This window comes from Mustelus asterias, chromosome 20, assembly GCF_964213995.1.
Source record: "Mustelus asterias chromosome 20, sMusAst1.hap1.1, whole genome shotgun sequence".
Classification (NCBI taxonomy): Eukaryota; Metazoa; Chordata; class Chondrichthyes; order Carcharhiniformes; family Triakidae; genus Mustelus; species Mustelus asterias.
The window spans coordinates 19,868,311-19,887,482 of NC_135820.1; the positions used below are offsets into that span (position 1 = coordinate 19,868,311).

At 43.6% G+C, this 19,172-nt stretch overlaps 1 protein-coding gene across 1 annotated transcript in view; it reads left to right on the top strand.

Annotated features, from left to right (window-relative positions):
- bmp7b (bone morphogenetic protein 7b) overlaps positions 1–19,172 on the top strand; it is a 177,395-nt gene that overhangs the window by 26,931 nt on the left and 131,292 nt on the right. The gene's annotated exons all lie outside the window — the stretch shown is intronic.

The following is a 19,172-nucleotide window of genomic DNA, read 5'->3' on the forward strand; positions in this document are numbered from 1 at the left end:
TGCTGTAAAAGTGGTGTAAGACCGATGTGAGCAACAGAACCAGTAGGAAACACCATTAAATTGCACTCTCAAATCAGCAGAACACTAAACAACAAGAAACTCCAGTGTTTAATGGGCCTCTTAATTACTTTGACGTCTAACCGATATTTTAGCTTAGATAGAATTATCAATATTAGAGTAGCAGCTGTGCGCAGAAGACAGCAAGGCCAAGACCATGAGCAACTTGATTCATTCAGCTCTCCATCCTGGGTATGAGTGTCACCAAGTTACCCTGAATTATCCATGGCACCTAGAGGGAGATGGCATTAACACTGAGTTCTAATCTTTGCTAACAACCACAATTGCAGAATGGTACTGGTAATTCCACAGCCTTAGCAAACAGGCAGGATAACACACTGGCGCCATTCCCTTTCCTTCCTTGCCACAATGGGCATCAACCTTTTTAATCTTTGTTCATCTATCTGAAGAAACTTTAAATTGAGGCCTTCTCTGCCCTCTTGGGTAGAATCACAGAATTCCTACAATGTAGAAGGAGGCAATTCAGCCCATCAAGCTTGCACCGACAACAATCCCATCCAGGCCTATACTTGTAACCCTGTGTATTTATCCTGCTAATCCCCCTGACACTAAGGGGCAACTTAGCATAGCCAATCAACCTTACCCGGACATCTTTGGACTGTGGGGGGAAACCGGAGCACCCGGAGGAAACCCACACAGACATGGGGAGAAGGTGCAAATTCTTCACAGACAGCCAGCCATCCGAGGACGGAATTGAACCTGGGTCCCTAGCACTGTGAGGCAGCAGTGGGTAGATTTAAAAGATCCCATGCTACTATTTGAAGAAGGCTGGCCAATATTTATCCCCTTACCAACATTGCTCAAACAGATTAAAATAAGCAAAATACTGTGGATGCTGGAATCTTAAACAAGAACCAGAGGCGCTGGAAAAAAAATCAACAAGTCTGCCAGCATCTATCAGAAGAAGAACAGAGTTAACACTTAGAGTCATCGACCCCTCATCAGAACTGAAAGGAAGGCGAATGTTAGAGCAAAAGTAGCAACTTTAAGAATAAATGACAGATGGCCTGGTGTGAGAGGGAGAGGGGGTGTTTTGCACTGAGGCAACACATGTATGGAATATTCACAAAAAAGAGAAGAAAAGGGGGGTGTTTAAGATGGAGGAGAAAATTCAAAGTTTAAAGTTGCCAAACTCAATGTTGAATCCCAAGAGCTGCAATGTGCCCAACTGGAAGATGAGATGCTGCTCCTTCAGCTTGCGCCAATGTAGTATTGCAACAGGCCAAGGATGAATATATGGGCATGCTCTTAAGTTGCTACTTTATGTGGCAATTTCTTTTGTTCCCTCCTTTCAGTTCTAATGAAGGGCCTATGCCTCGAAATGTTAACTCTGGAAAAACTCAGCAAGTCTGCCAGCATCTATTAGGAGAGAAACAGTGTCCTCTGTTCTTGTGACTGAACAGATCATCTGTTTGAATGTCATAATGCTATTTCCTGCAGGGACTAAACTTTAAAAGTACTTCATTAATTGTGAATTGCTTTTGGACACCGTGGCATCATCCTTTTGAGGTTAAAAGCCTCTCCAACTCCCCATTCTGCAATGAAGCTTCACAGCTTTCCCAGCAGTTAACTGTCTTACATTACCTCAAATCCTTTGCTTCAACAATTATTAATTCATGTTTCCTACACCACTTTACATACACTCTGTAATTGCCAATCTCACCCTCATTTGATTTGATTTGATTTATTATTGTCACATGTATTACATGTATATACATAGTGAAAAGTATTGTTTCTTGTGTGCTAGACAAAGCATACTGTTCATAGAAAAGAAACGAGAGAGTGCAGAATGTAGTGTTACAGTCATAGCTAGGGTGTAGAGAAAGATCAACTTCATGCAAGGTAAGTCCATTCAAAAGTCTGACGGCAGCAGGGAAGAAGCTGTTCTTGGGTCGGTTGGTACGTGATCTCAAACTTTTGTATCTTTTTCCCGACGGAAGAAGGTGAAAGAGAGAAGGTCCGGGGTGCTTGGGGTCCTTAATTATGCTAGGACGGGTGGCACGGTAGCACAGTGGTTAGCACTGCTGCCTCACAGCTCCAAGGACCTGGGTTTGATTCCCGGCTTGGGTCACTGTCTGTGTGGAGTTTGCACATCCTCCTCGTGTCTGCATGGGTTTCCTCCGGGTGCTCTGGTTTCCTCCCACAGTCCAAAGATGTGCGGGTTAGGTTGATTGGCCATGTTAAAATTGCCCCTTAGTGGCCTGAGATGCGTAGGTTAGAGAGATTAGTGGGTAAAATATGTAGGGATATGGGAGTAGGGTCTGGGTGGGATTGTGGTCGGTGCAGACTCGATGGGCCGAATGGCCTCTTTCTGTACTGTAGGGTTTCTATGATTTCTATGATTCTAGCTGCTTTGCCGAGGCAGCGGGAAGTGTAGACAGAGTCAATGGATGGGAGGCTAGTTAGAATGATGGATTGGGCTACATTCACGACCTTTTGTAGTTTCTTGCGGTCTTGGGCAGAGCAGGAGCCATACCAAGCTGTGATACAACCACAAAGAATGCTTTCTATGATGCATCTGTAAAATTTGGTGAGATGTGTAACTGTCATGCCAAATTTCCTTAGTCTTCTGAGAAAATAGAGGCATTGGTGGGTTTTCTTAACTATAGTGTCGGCATGGGGGAACCAGGACAGGTTGATGGTGATCTGGACACCTAAAGACTTGAAGCTTTCGACCATTTCTACTTCATCCCCGTTGATGTAGACAAGGGCATGTTCTCCACTACGCTTTCTGAAGTCGGTGACAATCTCCTTCGGTTTGTTGACATTGAGGGAGAGGTTATTGTTGTCGCACCAGTTCGCCAGATTCTCTATCTCATTCCTGAACTCTGTCTTGTCATTGTTCGAGATCTGACCCACTACAGTGGTGTCGTCAGCAAACTTGAAAATCGAGTTGGAGGGGAATGTGGCCACACAGTCATAAGTGCATAAGGAGTATAGTAGGGGGCTGGGAACACAGTCTTGTGGGCACCAGTGTTGAGGATGATCGTGAAGGTGGTGTTGTTGCCTATCCTTATTGATTGTGGTCTGTGGGTTAGGAAGTTCAGGATCCAGTCGCAGTGGGAGGAGCCGAGGCCCAGGCCATGGAGTTTGGAGATGAGTTTTGTAGGAATAATGGTGTTGAAGGCTGAGCTGTAGTCAATAAATAGGAGTCTGACATAAGTATCCTTGTTATCATTTGCTTATCCTTTTGCTTAAATGAAGGGGCTTCCCCTTCATTTAAATCACTCTGAGGTCCCGGCCAAGCAGTTCCTGAGGAGACATTTTGTTCTTCCCATGGTGAGGCCAGTCGCAATGATAAGAAGTAGACATGACAAATATGCTTTGAATTATTGTAAAAACCCAACTGCTTCATTAATGTTCTTTAGAGAAGAAAACCCACCATCCCTACCTGGCTTGGCCTGTATGTGACTCCATCCCAGACCAATATGGTTGTCCCTCAGTCTCCATCAGTTGTATTGCTGGCTTTTCAGGAAAACCCAGAATGGGAAATACACAAAATATCCTGGGAATGATTTTTACTTAATGTCACATTAATTTCCAACAGTACTTGATTGATAAAGCTCCATTATCTCTGTCCTCTGACACATCATGAACAATGTCGAGGTCAATGTAATATTCATAGTCCACAAATGGTGTGTAAATGGTGTATATGGTCATACCTTAACAGAATGGGATTGGCTTAATGGCTCTCACAGTCTTGTCATGTCAGTTTTTGTATGTTCACTGTTCCTATCCATCACATTTCTTTCTTTCCATCTCTGTCACACTACAAGTGTCACACTGATTTCTGTATCACATTTTTAAAAAGCCAGGATTAAAACTGAGTGAATAACTTTGATTGTCAAACAACTGACTGATTTGATTATCAAACACCTGCACCAAAAATCCATTCTGCATTTGATCTCACTAATAGAGAGAAAACCATTTAATAAACAGCAAATATAGTGTGCTAAATTGACAGAAAGTACAACTAAATAATTGTTTCACCAAGATGGAGTGTTTGCAGCCTTGAACAATAGGAAGGGAGGAAGTACTTGCATGGAAAGGTACCTCATGGAGGATGGGAGGGTTGGGGATGATTGAGGAGTAGACCAGGGTTTGCAGAGGCAATGATCCCCTCAGAATGCTGAAAGGAGAAGAGAGGAGAAGATGTGGAGTGCAATTTTCCAGCCCCACCAGGAGCAGGTTGGCAGGCAAAGGTGTGCTATCAATTCAGGTGCCATATCAGTGGCACCATGCCTTTCTCTAGGACCTGATGGCAAGGGAGCTGTTGAATGGCTGTTCAATTGAGGCCCTTAGGTGACCAATTACCCACGTCAGGAAGTGTTGGCACTACATGGCGAGGTAATTAGGTGAAAGAAACCTGGGGCTAATGTGAAGATCCATCCTGTTCAGTTACTTTGTGACTAACCCACACAGCCCTGAATGTTGCTCTGGACTTAGATGGATCACCGGATCCATCGTTCCTTGGTGTTGGGGACTTTCTCTAGTCCCAGCAGTGACTACTGCTCCTGGTCGCTCTGCTGGGAATAAGGTTCTGCTGGCAATCTAATTGGCCATCAGGTACTGGAGGTGGGACAGCCTCCCAGACAGAGCAGTACTCTTACTCTGAGCTACTTAATGGCCTGACGACCTTTAAATCACCGTGGGGCAACATGACCAAGTGGAGGTGGGCTCCCCCCCAACTTTTCAGCGGAGATTGCAAGGTTACCAACTTTGCGTAAAACGTACAGCTATATTTAGTAGGCTGGAGGTGGCAGACATGGTGGAGGATGATCCATTGAATGTGGTGGCTTGAAAAGTGAGGACATGGGGAACCTTATCATGGTTATGGGAGGGAGGAAAATAAATCATAGAAGTGTGGGAAATGGAACAGAAGCAATTGAAGGCCCTGTTAAGGGTGGGAATTTTTTTAGTTGAACAAAATAGAGGTCATATCATAAGTACTGGTATGGGAAGTGTCATTGTCAGAACAGAGGCAGTGAAGATGGAGAATGGAATAAAGTCCTCAAGGAAATGGGATTTTTAATGGATACTGAACAATAGCTTCTCCCCAGAAATGGTGATAAAACACCTTGGGAGCAGGAATGCCAAATATTCAGGATTGACCTGAGGTCTCCCTGAATTGAACTTGAAGGCAGCACGGTGGCACAGTGGTTAGCACTGCTGCCTTACAATGTCAGGGATCCGGTGCTTCAATTCTGGCCTTGGGTCACTGTCTGTGTGGGGTTTGCACGTTCTGCCCGTGTCTGTGCGCATTTCCTTCGAGTGCTCCAGTTTCCTCCCACAGTCCATGATATGCTGGTTAAGTTGATTGGCCATGCTAAATTGACCCTAGTGTCAGAGAGCTGAGCAGGATAAATATGTGGGGTTACAGGGATAGGGCCTGGGTGGAATTGTTGTCGGTGCAAGGTCGACGGGCCGAATGGCCTCTTTCTATGAACCCAAGGAAAATCATATGGGTGTTCAAGTGTGTTTTTTTAGTTTCCTTTGAGCACTTCTTTTACAAAATACTTGTAAAAAATATTGGGAGAGCGAACTGTGAAGAATCATCCGATCGAATTATAAGAGTCTGATGACTTTCTGATTAAACATAGGAACAGGATGAGGCCATTCAGCCCCTCAAGCCTATTCTACCATTCAATGAGATCATGTGCTCTCTGTGAGGCCTGTGCTACTTTGAATACATTAATGGAAGGCTTCACTTAAAGGAGCAACATATTTTTACTTCAAAAATATATATCCTCATGAGGGTGTTTTGATATATAGCCTTAGACTGATCATCTGGGAAAAGCTTCCTTCTGATCTCACCTTTCTGTGTGATGTCTTCAGACCAGGTGCACAAAAAGATGTGAAAAGTGTGATGTGGGAATGCGTTGTCAAGAGAACACTGTCAGAAGGGAGATAAGCTGAGACATGCAGACAGAGTTCCCTCAGTTCTGCCCTGATAGACTGGCAGAGAAAGATTCTGTTTTCAATTAGCTTTATGTTAGACCAGTGGAGATAATATCTGTCACATGATGAAGCAAGTTGAACCAGACAGACCTGGAAGATCCTTGGTCTGCTATGGGCTAATCTGGAACAAAATTAATAGTCACTCAGACAAGTGTGGATTTATTAAGGGAAGCTAGCATGGATTGTTAAAGGACAATCTTATTTAACAGTTGTAAACTGTGATATATAAGTCAGTCCAGCAAATAAAATAATCCCAATTTTTCAGCCCCAAAAATCATGATTTTTCATATACATTGCATATAAGTCAACCAGTCCCCTTTTCAGCCATGACGTCCTATTCTTGCATTAGTCAGCCTCTTTTTTCACCCAATAAATTGCACGTTTTACTTACCAGAACCTTAGAATTGGACACAAGAGATCATGCAGGCAATATGGGCTGTGTGTGGGAGTTTAAGACACACCTACTCTTTGCATTGGATGCAGATGATAATTCAAAATAGCCTCCAGTCACATCCATGCTGGTCATTCACTTTTATACATGATGGATAAATCAATCCCTGTTTTTGGAAGGATCTTTCGAGGCTTCAAAGGTCAATTTCTATGTTGACAAACACAGTAACTTGATTGAGATTTTTGATGAGGTAACAGAGATTGATGCGGGTAATGTAACTGATGTTGTGAAGCTGAACTAAAGCATTTGATAAAATGCCACATATTAGACTTGTCAACAAAGTTAAAGCTCATGAAGTAAAGGGACAGCGGCAGTATGGGTACAAAACTGGCTGGGTAATGAGAAACGGGGGGTAGTTCATCAGGCTGTAGGATCGTATACAGTGGAATTCCTCAGGGATCGGTACCGGGGTCACTGCTTTTCTTGATCTATATTAAATGACTTGAGCAGGAAAATCCCGCAGGTGGGACTAGAAAACCCTGGCCTTGAACTTGGACCATAGGACACAGTTTCAAAATTTGTGGATGACACAAAACTCGAAAGTATTGTGAACTGTGAGGAAGCCAGCGATAGACTTTCAGAGGACATGGACGGGGCTGTGAAATTGCCAGAAAAATGGCAGATGCAATTTAATGTAGAAAAGTGTGAAGTGATACAATTTGCATTCGGAAGAACAACGAGAAGCAATATGAAATATTGGTTGGCAGGGCTGGCATGGTAGCACAGTGGTTAGCATTGCTGTCTTACAGTGCCAGGGACCCAGGTTCAATTCCAGCCTTGAATGTCTGTGAGTTTGCACGTTCTCCCTGTGCCTGTGTGGGTTGGCAGTCCAAAGATGTACAGGTTACTTGGATTGGCCATGCTAAATTGCCCCCTGGTGTCCGAAAATGCGTAGGTTAAGAGGATTAGCAGGGTAAATATGCGGAGTTACTGGGCTGCAGCAGAGTGGTGGGACTGGGTGAGATGATCTGTTGGAGAGTCAGTGTAGACTCAATGGGCCAAATGGTCTCCTGCACTGTAGGGATTCTATGATTCTAAATTAAAGGATACAATTCTAAATGGTTGCAAGGACAGACAGTTCTGGGGGTAAACATGTACAAATCATTGAAGGTAGCAGGGAAGGTTAAGAAAGTGGTTAAAAGACATATGGGATCCTGGGCTTTATAAAATGTGTCGGTTGGAGTACAAAATCAAGGAAATTCTCAAACATTGGGTCAATCTCAACTGGAATATTGCGTCCAAATCTACACATCACTCTTCAAGGAAAGATGTGAAGGCTTTAAGAAGGGTGAAGAAATGATTTAGGGGAATGGTTCCAGGGAGAAAGGACTTCAGTTCCATCGATAGATTGGAGAAGTTGAGACTGTTTTCTTGGAGAAGAGAAGGCTGAGAAGAGATTTAATAGAGATATTCAAAATCATGAGGGGTATAAACAGAGTAGATAGGAAGAAGCTGTTCCTGTTAGTGAAAAGACCAAGAACCAGAGGACATTGATAAGACCATAAGACCATAAGACATAGGAGCGGACGTAAGGCCATTCGGCCCATCGAGTCCACTCCACCATTCAATCATGGTTGATTTCAACTCCATTTACCCGCTCTCTCCCCATAGCCCTTAATTCCTCGAGAAATCAAGAATTTATCAATTTCTGTCTTGAAGACGCTCAACGTCTCGGCCTCCACAGCCCTCTGTGGCAATGAATTCCACAGACCCACCACTCTCTGGCTGAAGAAATTTCTCCTCATCTCTGTTCTAAAGTGACTCCCTTTTATTCTAAGGCTGTGCCCCCGCGTCCTAGTCTCCCCTGTTAATGGAAACAACTTCCCTACGTCCATCCTATCTAAGCCGTTCATTATCTTGTAAGTTTCTATCAGATCTCCCCTCAACCTCCTAAACTCCAATGAATATAATCCCACGATCCTCAGACGTTCATCGTATGTCAGGCCTACCATTCCTGGGATCATCCGTGTGAATCTCCGCTGGACCCGCTCCAGTGCCAGTATGTCCTTCCTGAGGTGTGGGGCCCAAAATTGCTCACAGTACTCCAAATGGGGCCTAACCAGTGCTTTATAAAGCCTCAGAAGTACATCCCTGCTTTTGTATTCCAAGCCTCTTGAGATAAATGACAACATTACATTTGCTTTCTTAATTACGGACTCAACCTGCAAGTTTACCTTTAGAGAATCCTGGACTAGGACTCCCAAGTCCCTTTGCACTTTAGCATTATGAATTTTGTCACCGTTTAGAAAATAGTCCATGCCTCTATTCTTTTTTCCAAAGTGTACGACCTCGCACTTGCCCACGTTGAATTTCATCAGCCACTTCTTGGACCACTCTCCTAAACTGTCTAAATCTTTCTGCAGCCTCCCCACCTCCTCAATACTACCTGCCCCTCCACCTATCTTTGTATCATCGGCAAACTTGGCCAGAATGCTCCCAGTCCCGTCATCTAGATCGTTAATATATAAAGAGAACAGCTGTGGCCCCAACACTGAACCCTGCGGGACACCACTTGTCACCGGTTGCCATTCTGAGAAAGAACCTTTTATCCCAACTCTCTGCCTTCTGTCTTCTGATATAAAGGTCAATGACAAATTAACCAATGGCAACATGAAGAAAAACCTTTGTCCACAGTGAGCGATTAAGACCTGGAATACTCTATCTGAGAGCATAATGGAAGCAGATTCAATTGTGACTTTCAAAAGAAAATTTAATAAATACCTGAAGGGAATAAATCTGCAGGACTATGGGGAAAGGGTGAAGGAATGGGACTAGCTATATTGTAGCTGTACTTACAGGGAGCCAGCACAAACATGACAGGTCAAATGGCCTACTGCTATGCTGCAACCATTCTATGATTCTTTGGTAAGTGCCATCTTTTGATGAAATTCCACTGTCTACTATTGTAGCAAGAGTTTTAACAACACCAGGTTAAAGTCCAACAGGTTTATTTGGTAGCAAATGCCATTAGCTTTCGGAACGCTGCTCCTTCGTCAGATGGAGTGGAAATGTCACCCCAGTCCAACACCGGCATCTCCACATCATGACTACTATTGTAGCAGCAGCATTAGCTCATTTAAAGTAAACTACTTAATCCCATTGGTAAAATAGTGGTCAAAGGTGTTTCACACAGACTGTTGAATTGTTTACTGATACCACACAGATGCATTTCAATAGCATCTTATGACAGGAAGCATGGCCAGGATTTTATGGCCCTTCCCATCTGGCAGAATATTACAGTCTCATCGAGATTAATAGCAATTTCAATGGCTCGCCACATCCGCCAGGGGAGACACATCATGATGGGGCCTCAAAATCCTAGCCCATGTAACTATTCTCAAGAAAAGACAGCAAGCAAGATTTCAAATATCAGGAATTTTGGTTGCCTGTGAGGAGAGGGTAAAGAATGTGGGTTGAGAAAGAAGAGACCCTGAGGTGATTTCATTGAAAAGTTCCTCAGGGAATGCCAATCCAGGCAAATTTTTACTTCGTGAAGGATTCAAATACCAGTGGTAGGCGCTACTGAGTATGACAATGATCCTGGGAGCTGGATTATCATCAGTAGAGAGAGACAGTAAAATAGGGGAGATGTTACTGAGTGACATTGTGAGGGATCTGGACATCAGTCAAGATACAGTCAGTAAAATGGTGCACTGACTGGGGGATATTTCTGATTGTAACATTTCAAGGGAGCCAGATTAATGCCAGTGCCAAACATTAGGGTGGAATTTCAATGTGGTTTTATTAATTTCCTACCATAACTTGGTTGGAAATCCTGCACAAAAAGCATAAGTGGCTCTTTATTCTGTTTTAATAGACTGGCTATCAATCGCCTGTGGAAGATTACTGAGCCACCTTGGAACTTTCAGATCCGACTGGTTGAGTTTACTACATCAATACAGACTGTTGTTGCACAAAGCTATTGAGATTGATCCAACTCCTTCTGCGATGTATGTCAAAATGACCCCCTCTTTCATAGAAATCATAGAAACCCTACAGTGCAGAAGGAGGCCATTCGGCCCATCGAGTCTGCACCGACCACAATCCCACCCAGGCCCAACCCCACATATTTACCCACTAATCCCTCTAACCTACGCATCTCAGGACTCTAAGGGGCAATTTTTAACCTGGCCAATCAACCTAACCCGCACATCTTTGGACTGTGGGAGGAAACCGGAGCACCCGGAGGAAACCCACGCAGACACAAGGAGAATGTGCAAACTCCACACAGACAGTGACCCGAGCTGGGAATCGAACCCAGGACCCTGGAGCTGTGAAGCAGCAGTGCTAACCACTGTGCTACCGTGCCGCCCCAATCTACATCACAAGAAACATTGCATGTTCAGGGCTTGACCACATTTCTCAATGATATGACAACATTGTTGCTAGGGATTAATTTAAGTATAATAATACTTGGCCTCGACCAGATTGGTTACAGTCTGCATTTTACTCTATGAAAGCATAAAAAAGCTTATTTCAATGAAAAACATCAATCAAATGACTATAAATGGAGATAGTTGGGTTAAGGTTCAGGTTGTAAATATGATGCACAATTGCTTCATTACCCAGTGTGCAGGAACCCACAACAACGGTCACCAAGATAGACAAGAGCAGCATCAATGTCCGTACACCATTATCTTCAAGTTCCTGTCCAAATTGCGGATTATACTGACCCCCATATACTGCCAGTCATTGATGGAATAACATCTTGGAATTCCCTACCTTGGTCCATCATAGGATCACAAGAAATGTTGTGGTGTAAGGAGCAGGCCCATCAGTATCTTCTTAGGGCAGGGAGAGTTGGGCAATAAATGAAACAAGAAATATCTGGCAACAAAAAGAAGTCATCTAAGGAATGAGGGAAGACAAAATTATTTGAGGGACTATTTAAAAGTAACAAATAGAATATCATAAAAGCAATGGTGCTGAATGTAAGGATGAATACATAGATAGGGTTCGCAAACAGGCTAAATCAAGATACTGGAACAATGGTTCAGATGGATATAAAAAAGATCCCAAGACATGACACAAAAAGAAGTGGATTTTCCCACTGTTTCAACAACTATTATCCCTAAATCAATGTCATCAAAAGGGGATTTTTTTTTTACTGCTCTTCATGATATATTGTTATACTTAAAAAGACCTCCACATAAACCTACATCACTAGACACACTGCATGTGAAAGGTTTTACCACATTTCTCAGTATATAAATGCTATGTTTTATGAGCAGGAAGAAAAATCATCACAAGAAGAAAAGTTGGGAATGGGGTTACTAAGGGCATGTTGAACCTATTTGGTCAACATCTTGATCAAGGAATTGTTATAGTGCTAGCTTGCATAGATCTAACCTTGCAACACTAGGGAAACTTCACACCAGATTGAGACAGTGTTGTGTGTTGCTCTGATAGTGTGGGAGCACACTTGCCTTTGAGTCAGAAGACCAGGATTAAGTCTCACTCTCATGATTTAAGTGCAACATCTAGGTTCCTGAGTCACACCAAGTGATGCTAAATGCAGAGGGGAATGCTATCACCTTACGAAGGCTGCCAAAGAAAAATCTAGGCCAACACTTCAGTGCTGTACTAGAGGAATGTTGTAGTGTTTGATGTGCCATCTTTAGGTCCGCCTTCTTAACCTTGCCCCTTGCCTGGTGATCCTCAGGTTAAAATTACCACCAGTCAGCTCTCTCCTTCAAAGGGAAGAGCAGCCAATGGTCATCTTGGACTATGGTGACTTTAGTTTTACCTTTATCATTTCAGGTGAGACATTAAACCGAGTCCTACCTGTCCTTCTAGGTAGAAACAGCCACAAATGAATTAAATCTTGCACAGAGGAACTGGATAAAACTGAAGAACTGTTTGTGTCTTCTATTATATGGAAATGGGTAGCTCGTGAGAGCTGCAGGATGGAGGATGTTGTGGTACATACGTCAACCTGAAGAACATTTGGGAGGCGTCATGTGTCTTTTAACAGGAGAATGCTACTCTCTCCATAATTAAAAACCCACACCCAGATCAGAGACACAGAAACCACAGTTTTCAAAGTGACAAGTTCCAACAATCTTATTAGAGGGTTGTTACAGAAAAAAACAGTCAGTGTGAAATTATTTTCTTTGGAAGAAAGATTTTACTCCTTAATCAGAATTCGTCATTGGCTGGTAAATGCACCATGGGGCAAGGCAAACAGTTTAATTACTGCTGTTGCTAGGACACCAACCAGCACTCTAAGTGAAGCAACCACATCGGTTTACACCAGAAATAAGCACAATTATCATAACATTTGCAATGTTATTTAAAAATCATTGCTCCAAAGCCAATTTCTGATGAAAGGTCATCCTGACGTGAAATGTTGGCTCTTTTCTGTCTCCACAGATGCTGTCAGACCTACTGAGATTTTCCAGCATTTTTTGTTTTTGTTCTGGTAATACATGAAACCTGTGACACAAGTACAGTATTCAAAGTAGAGTTATAAGTATCCCTGAAAACATTCTAGACTACTAAAGACTTTTCTGCAATCTCAGAGATAATATTGGAAATGGCCTGATTGGTGATAATCTCAACCCCTATCATTATCAGAATATATGACTACCTCTAAATCAAGGTTCTGTTAACTTCTTTCAATGCACTTTGATGTTTTTCCCATTTGCCTGTTTGATATGTGGGTGCAATATTTACCAAGAATAGGGAAGGTGCATACTGGTGCCAGAAGTAAAGAGCAGGAACGTAAACTAGAAAGTGTTCTTTATGCCTAATTAAAAGGGAAGAGTCATTTGTTGCACCTATTTCTATTCAGATCCTAAAGAAGTTAAAGGCATTTTCTCCTTGGTTCTTGAGAAGTTAACATTTCTGGCAAGGCCTGCATTTATTGCTCATCCCAATTGCCTCTGAGAAGGTGGTGACCAGCTGCCTTCTTGAACCGCTGCAGTCCATGTGATGTAGGTACACCCACAGTGCTGTTAGAGAGGAAGTTCCAGGAATTTGACCCAACGACAGTGAAGGAATGGTGATTTAGTTCCAAGTCAGGATGGTGTGTGGCTTGGAGAGGAAATCGTGTGGTGTTCCCATATACTATTGCCCTTGTCCCACTAGGGAGAAAACAGAGAATTATAGAACAGTCAGCCTGATGTCAGTCGTGGGGAAAATTCTAGTGTCCATTATCAAAGATCTTATAATGGAGCACTTGGTAAAGAGTGATAGAATTAGACAGAGTCAGCATGGATTTATGAAAGGGAAATCATGCTTGACAAATCTGCTGGAATTCTTTAAGGATGTAACAAGCAGTATTGATGAGGGGGAGCCAGATGATATGGTTTATTTGGAATTTCAGAAGGCTTTCGATAAAGTCCCACATAAGATATTAGCATGCAAAATTAAAGCACATGGAATTGGGGGTAGTGTATTGAGATGGATAGAAAACTGACTGGCAGACAAGAAACAAAGAGTAAGAATAAATGGGTCTTTTTCCAAATGGCAGGCAGTGACTAGTGGTGTACCACAGGGATTAGTGCAAGGACCCCAGCTATTCACAGCATATATTAATGATTTAGATGAGAGAACTAAATGTAATATCTCCAAATTTGAAGATGACACAAAGCTGGGTGGGAGGGTGAGCTGTGGGGAGGATATGCAAGAATGTGTGAGGTGCTTCAGTGTGATTTGGACAAGCTGAGGGAATGGGCAAATGCATGGCACTTGCAGTATAATGTGGATAAATGTGAGGTTATCCACTTTGGTATCAAAAACAGGAAGACATTATTATCTGAATGGCAATAAATTAAGATAGGGGAATGTTGAATGAGACCTGGCTGTCCCCATACACTAGTCGCTGAAGGTAAGCATACAGGTGCAGCGGAGGTAAAGAAGACAAATGGTATATTGGCGTTCATGGCGAGAGATTCGAGTACAGAAGCAGAGATGTCTTGCTGCAATTATATAGAGTCTTGATGAGGCCACACCTGGAATATTATGTGCAGTTTTTGTCTCCTTATCTGAGGAAGGATATTCTTGCTATAGAGGGAGTGCAGAGAAGGTTTGTCAGACTGATTCCTGGGATGGTGGGACTGATGTATGAGAACAGATTGAGTCAGTTCGGATTATATTCACTGGAGTTCAGAAGAAAAAGGGGGAAGCTCCTAGAACCTATAAAATTCTAACAGGAATAGACAGGGTAGATACGGAAAGAATGTTCCCGATGGTGGAGTGTCCAAAGGTCATAGCTTAAGGATACAGGGTAAACCTTTTTAGGGCTGAGATGAGGAGAAATATCTTCACCAAGAGACTGGTAGGCCTGAGTAATTCATTACCACAGAAGGCAGTTGAGGCCAAAACATTTTGGGGGAGATCTTACCGGCTCATCACACCAGTCGATGGACGGAGCGAGCCAGTAAGATTGCGTGAGAGGCAAACAAATCGAGCTCATGCAATTTCTCGCATCTCATGATCTCACTGGCACTGGATTGCTGGCATAATCAGCCTCACACCTTCCCCTTCAGGCCCTGCCCCTTGGCGCTGCCTGGTGGGCAGTGCCAGGGTCCCAGCCTGGCAGTGCCTGACCCTGACCTCCCGGGGGCTTCAATGGCCTCCGGTCCCACCAGCGAGGCATCACGTCCCCGTTGATGAGCACCATACATGATCCTTGCTGGTGACGATCTCCTTCTGATTATAATATTTAAATTCCTATCTAAATATTACAGGTGAGCCCGGAACGCAATCGCCTGGGCTCACTTGCCTTACCGGCCTAGCCAGTGGTGGTCGTCACTGGCAAAGATCACGTATAGTCCCCATTAATGGGGACCAGACGTGATGGCCTCGCTAGTGGGATCAGAGGCCATTGAAGCCCCTAAGAGGTCGTGGGAAGGCACTGCCAGTCTGGGAACCTGGGCATCCTGACAGTGCCCACCAGGCACTGGGCAGTGCCAAGGTGCAGGGCCTGAAGGAGAGGGGTAGCTGTGCATTCAGCAATTGGGGATCAACTTGGGATTGGGGAAAGGGGGGGGGTGGAGGCCAGTGATCAAGGGGGGAGGTGGAGGCCAGCAATTGGAGGGAGGTGGAATCCAGTGATCTGGGGGGGAGGGTGAGGGGCAAATTCTGAGGGGGGGTGGGGGGAGTGGGGGCTCAGGACTGAAAGATCTCTCAGTGTACTGTCTGCACTTGTACAGTACACTGAGATCAACGCATGCGCAATGGCGCCCTCTAATTGTCATCAGCCGGCTTTCAGGTGAGAACAGACTCAGTCCACTGCCTCTACTGGCATGAATCACACTTTGCCTCTTTTTTTGCATAAGATTCTGCCTGAGAGCTCACTGAAAAAATGGGTGCAATTTTGTCCTGTCTTCGTGTTCGTTCGGCACTTAAAATATTTTTGGTAAGATCGCGGCCCCCTGTATGTTTTCAAGAAGTAGTTAGATATAGCTCTTGGGCTGAAGGGAATCAAAAGATATGGGGGTAAAGCAGGATTGGACTATTGAGTTGGATGAACAGTCATGATCATAATAAATGGTGGAGCAGGCTCAAAGGACCAAATGGCCTACTTCTGTTCCTATTTTCTATGTTTCTATGTAAGTATTAGAGGCTGTGGGTATATGTAGAAGGTGCTGCCTAAGAATCCTTGGTGAGTTGCTGCAATGCATCTTATAGATAGTACACTCTGTTGCCACTCTGAGTTGGTGGCGAAGAGAATGAATGTTTTTGGTGGTGCAAGGGGTGCCAATCAAGTTGATTTGTCTTTTATCGAGTTGAGGTCCTTGAGTATTGTTGGAGCTGCACTTATCCATGCAAGCAGATAGCATTCTATCACACTTTTGACTTATGCCTTCTAGATGATGGGTAGGCTTTGTGAGTTACTTGCTGCAGGATTCCTAGCCTCTGACACGTTCTTGTAGCCATAGTATTAACATGGTTGGTCCAGTTCAGTTTCTATCAATGGTAACCCCATGGATGTTGATATTGTAGAATTCAGTGATGGTAATGCTATTGAATGTCCAGGGGAGATGGTTAGATTTTCTCTTCCGAGGGGTGGTTATTGCCTGGCACTTGTGTGGTGCAAATGTTACTTGCCACTTATCAGCCCATGTCTGAATGTTTGTCTTGGTGCATACGGACACAGACTTCTTCACTATTTGAGGAGTTGCAAATGGTAGTGAACATTGTGCAACCATCTGCGAACATCCCCACTTCTGATTTCATGTGGGAGGGAGAGTCATTAATTAAGCAGCTGAAGATGGCCTAGTACACCAATCTGGGGAAATCCTGCAGTGATGTCCTGGGGCTGAGATGATAGATTTCCAACAACCATAACTATTTTCATTCTTGCTGGATATGACTCCAACCAGTGGAGAATGTTTCTCCTCATTCCCATTGACTTACTAGAACTCCTTGATGTAACACTCAAACAAATGGTGCCTTAATGTCAAGAGCAGACACTCTCACCTCACTTCTGGAATTCAGTTGACAGGTTTACACATGTTTCTTACTTATAGAGTTATAGAGTCATAGAGGTTTACAGCATGGAAACAGGCTCTTCAGCCCAACTTGTCCATGCCGCCCTTTATTTAAAAACCCCTAAGGTAATCCCAATTGCCCGCATTTGGCCCATATCCCACCATACCCATCGTACCCATGTAACTATCTAAATGCTTTTTAAAAGATAAAATTGTACCCGCCTCTACTACTACCTCTGGCAGCTTGTTCCAGACACTCACCACCCTCTGTGTGAAAAAATTGCCCCTCTGGACATTTTTGTATCTCTCCCCTCTCACCTTAAACCTATGCCCTCTAGTTTTAGACTCCCCTACCTTTGGGAAAAGATATTGACTATCTACCTTGTCCATGCCCCTCATTATTTTATAGACCTCTGTAAGATCACCCCTCAGCCTCCTACGCTCCAGAGAAAAAAGTCCCAGTCTATTCAGTCTCTCTTTATAACTCAATCCATCAAGTCCTGGTAGCATCCTAGTAAATCTTTTATGCACTCTTTCTAGTTTAATCATATCCTTTCTATAATAGGGTGACCAAAATTGCACACAGTATTCCAAGTGTGGCCTTACAAATGTCTTGTACAACTTCAACAACTCGTCCCAACATTCAATGTTCTGACCGATGAAACCAAGCATGCCGAATGCCTTCTTCACCATTCTGTCCACCTATGACTCCACTTTCAAGGAGCTATGAACATGTACCCCTAAATCTCTTTGTTCTGTAACTCTCCCCAACGCCCTACCATTAACTGAGTAAGTCCTGCCCTGGTTCATTCTACCAAAATGCATCACCTCGCATTTGTCTAAATTAAACTTCATCTGCCATTCGTCAGCCCACTGGCCCAATTGATCAACCACTTAAAGGGTGGTTGGAAGCAGAGATGCAGTCAAGAATTCTATTCCTCATTCAAGCTAATTCAAGCAGTACAGTGTTCCTATTGATAATACCCATAAGTTTTTTTCAATGTAAAGCACGTGTGCTCTTTAATTTTCTTATCCTACACCCACTTTCCGAGGGTAAAGATCTCTAGTTACTGACTTTCGGAGCGATACAGCTCCCTGAATACTGACTCCCAAGTTACAATTACTGAGGCACTTACTCACTAAAGTACAGTTTCCTGGGTACTGACATTCACTGTGATAGAGATCCCTGGGTACTAACACTCAGTGGAGTATGGTTTCCTGAGTATTGACTCAATGGGATGCAGTTTGCTGGGCTTTGACTCACACAGGGGTGAAGTTTATAAGGCTTTGATTATCACTGGGGTACTGATAGCGACACTCAGTGAGAAATAGTTTCATGGATACTGACTCTCATTGCCTAGGCACAGTGGTTAGCACTGCTGCCTCACAGCACCAGAAACGCGAGTTCAATTCAGCGTCGGGTCTCTGTCTGTGTGGAGTTTGAACATTCTCCTCGTGTCTTCATGGGTTTCCTCTGGGTGCTCCGCTTTCCTCCCACAGTCCAGAGATGTGCAGATTAGGTTGATTGGCCATGTTCAATTGTCCCTTAGTGTCAGGGAGATTAGTAGGGTAAATACAAGGGGTTATGGGGATAGGGCCTGGGTGGGATTGTTATCAGTGCAGGCTCGATGGGCCAAATGGCCTCTTTCTGCACTGTAGGGATTCTATGAAGTTCACCATGCACTGACTCTTATTATGGCATAGTTCACTGGGTGATGATTCTCATTCAGGTACAGTTCCCTGGGTATTGATTCTCATGGGTATGATTCCCCGGCATTAAATCTCATAGAGATTCTCATGGATAGAGTTCACCAGGTACTGATTGTATATTTGCAATGTGTAACTCTATGAATAACGTGTATAAAGATTGGCTCCAGCTCTATCCTTCACCAACTGGCTTTCTGGAATACAGTAAGAGTTTTAACAACACCAGGTTAAAATCCAACAGGTTTATTTGGTAGCAAATGCCATTAGCTTTCGGAGCGCTGCTCCTTCGTCAGATGGAGTGGAAATCTCCACTCCACTCCAGTAGGAGTTCTCAAAACTCCCACTCACCTGATGAAGGGGCAGCGCTCCAAAAGCTAGTGGCTTGTGCTACCAAATAAACCTGTTGGACTTTAACCTAGTGTTGTGAGACTTCTTACTATAGAACATGGTAGCAGAGAGACTGGTTGGCTAACAACAAATGTTGGAAACAAAGAAAAGCAGTTTTTGTGAACCTAACAATAACTAATGCCGGTGGTATT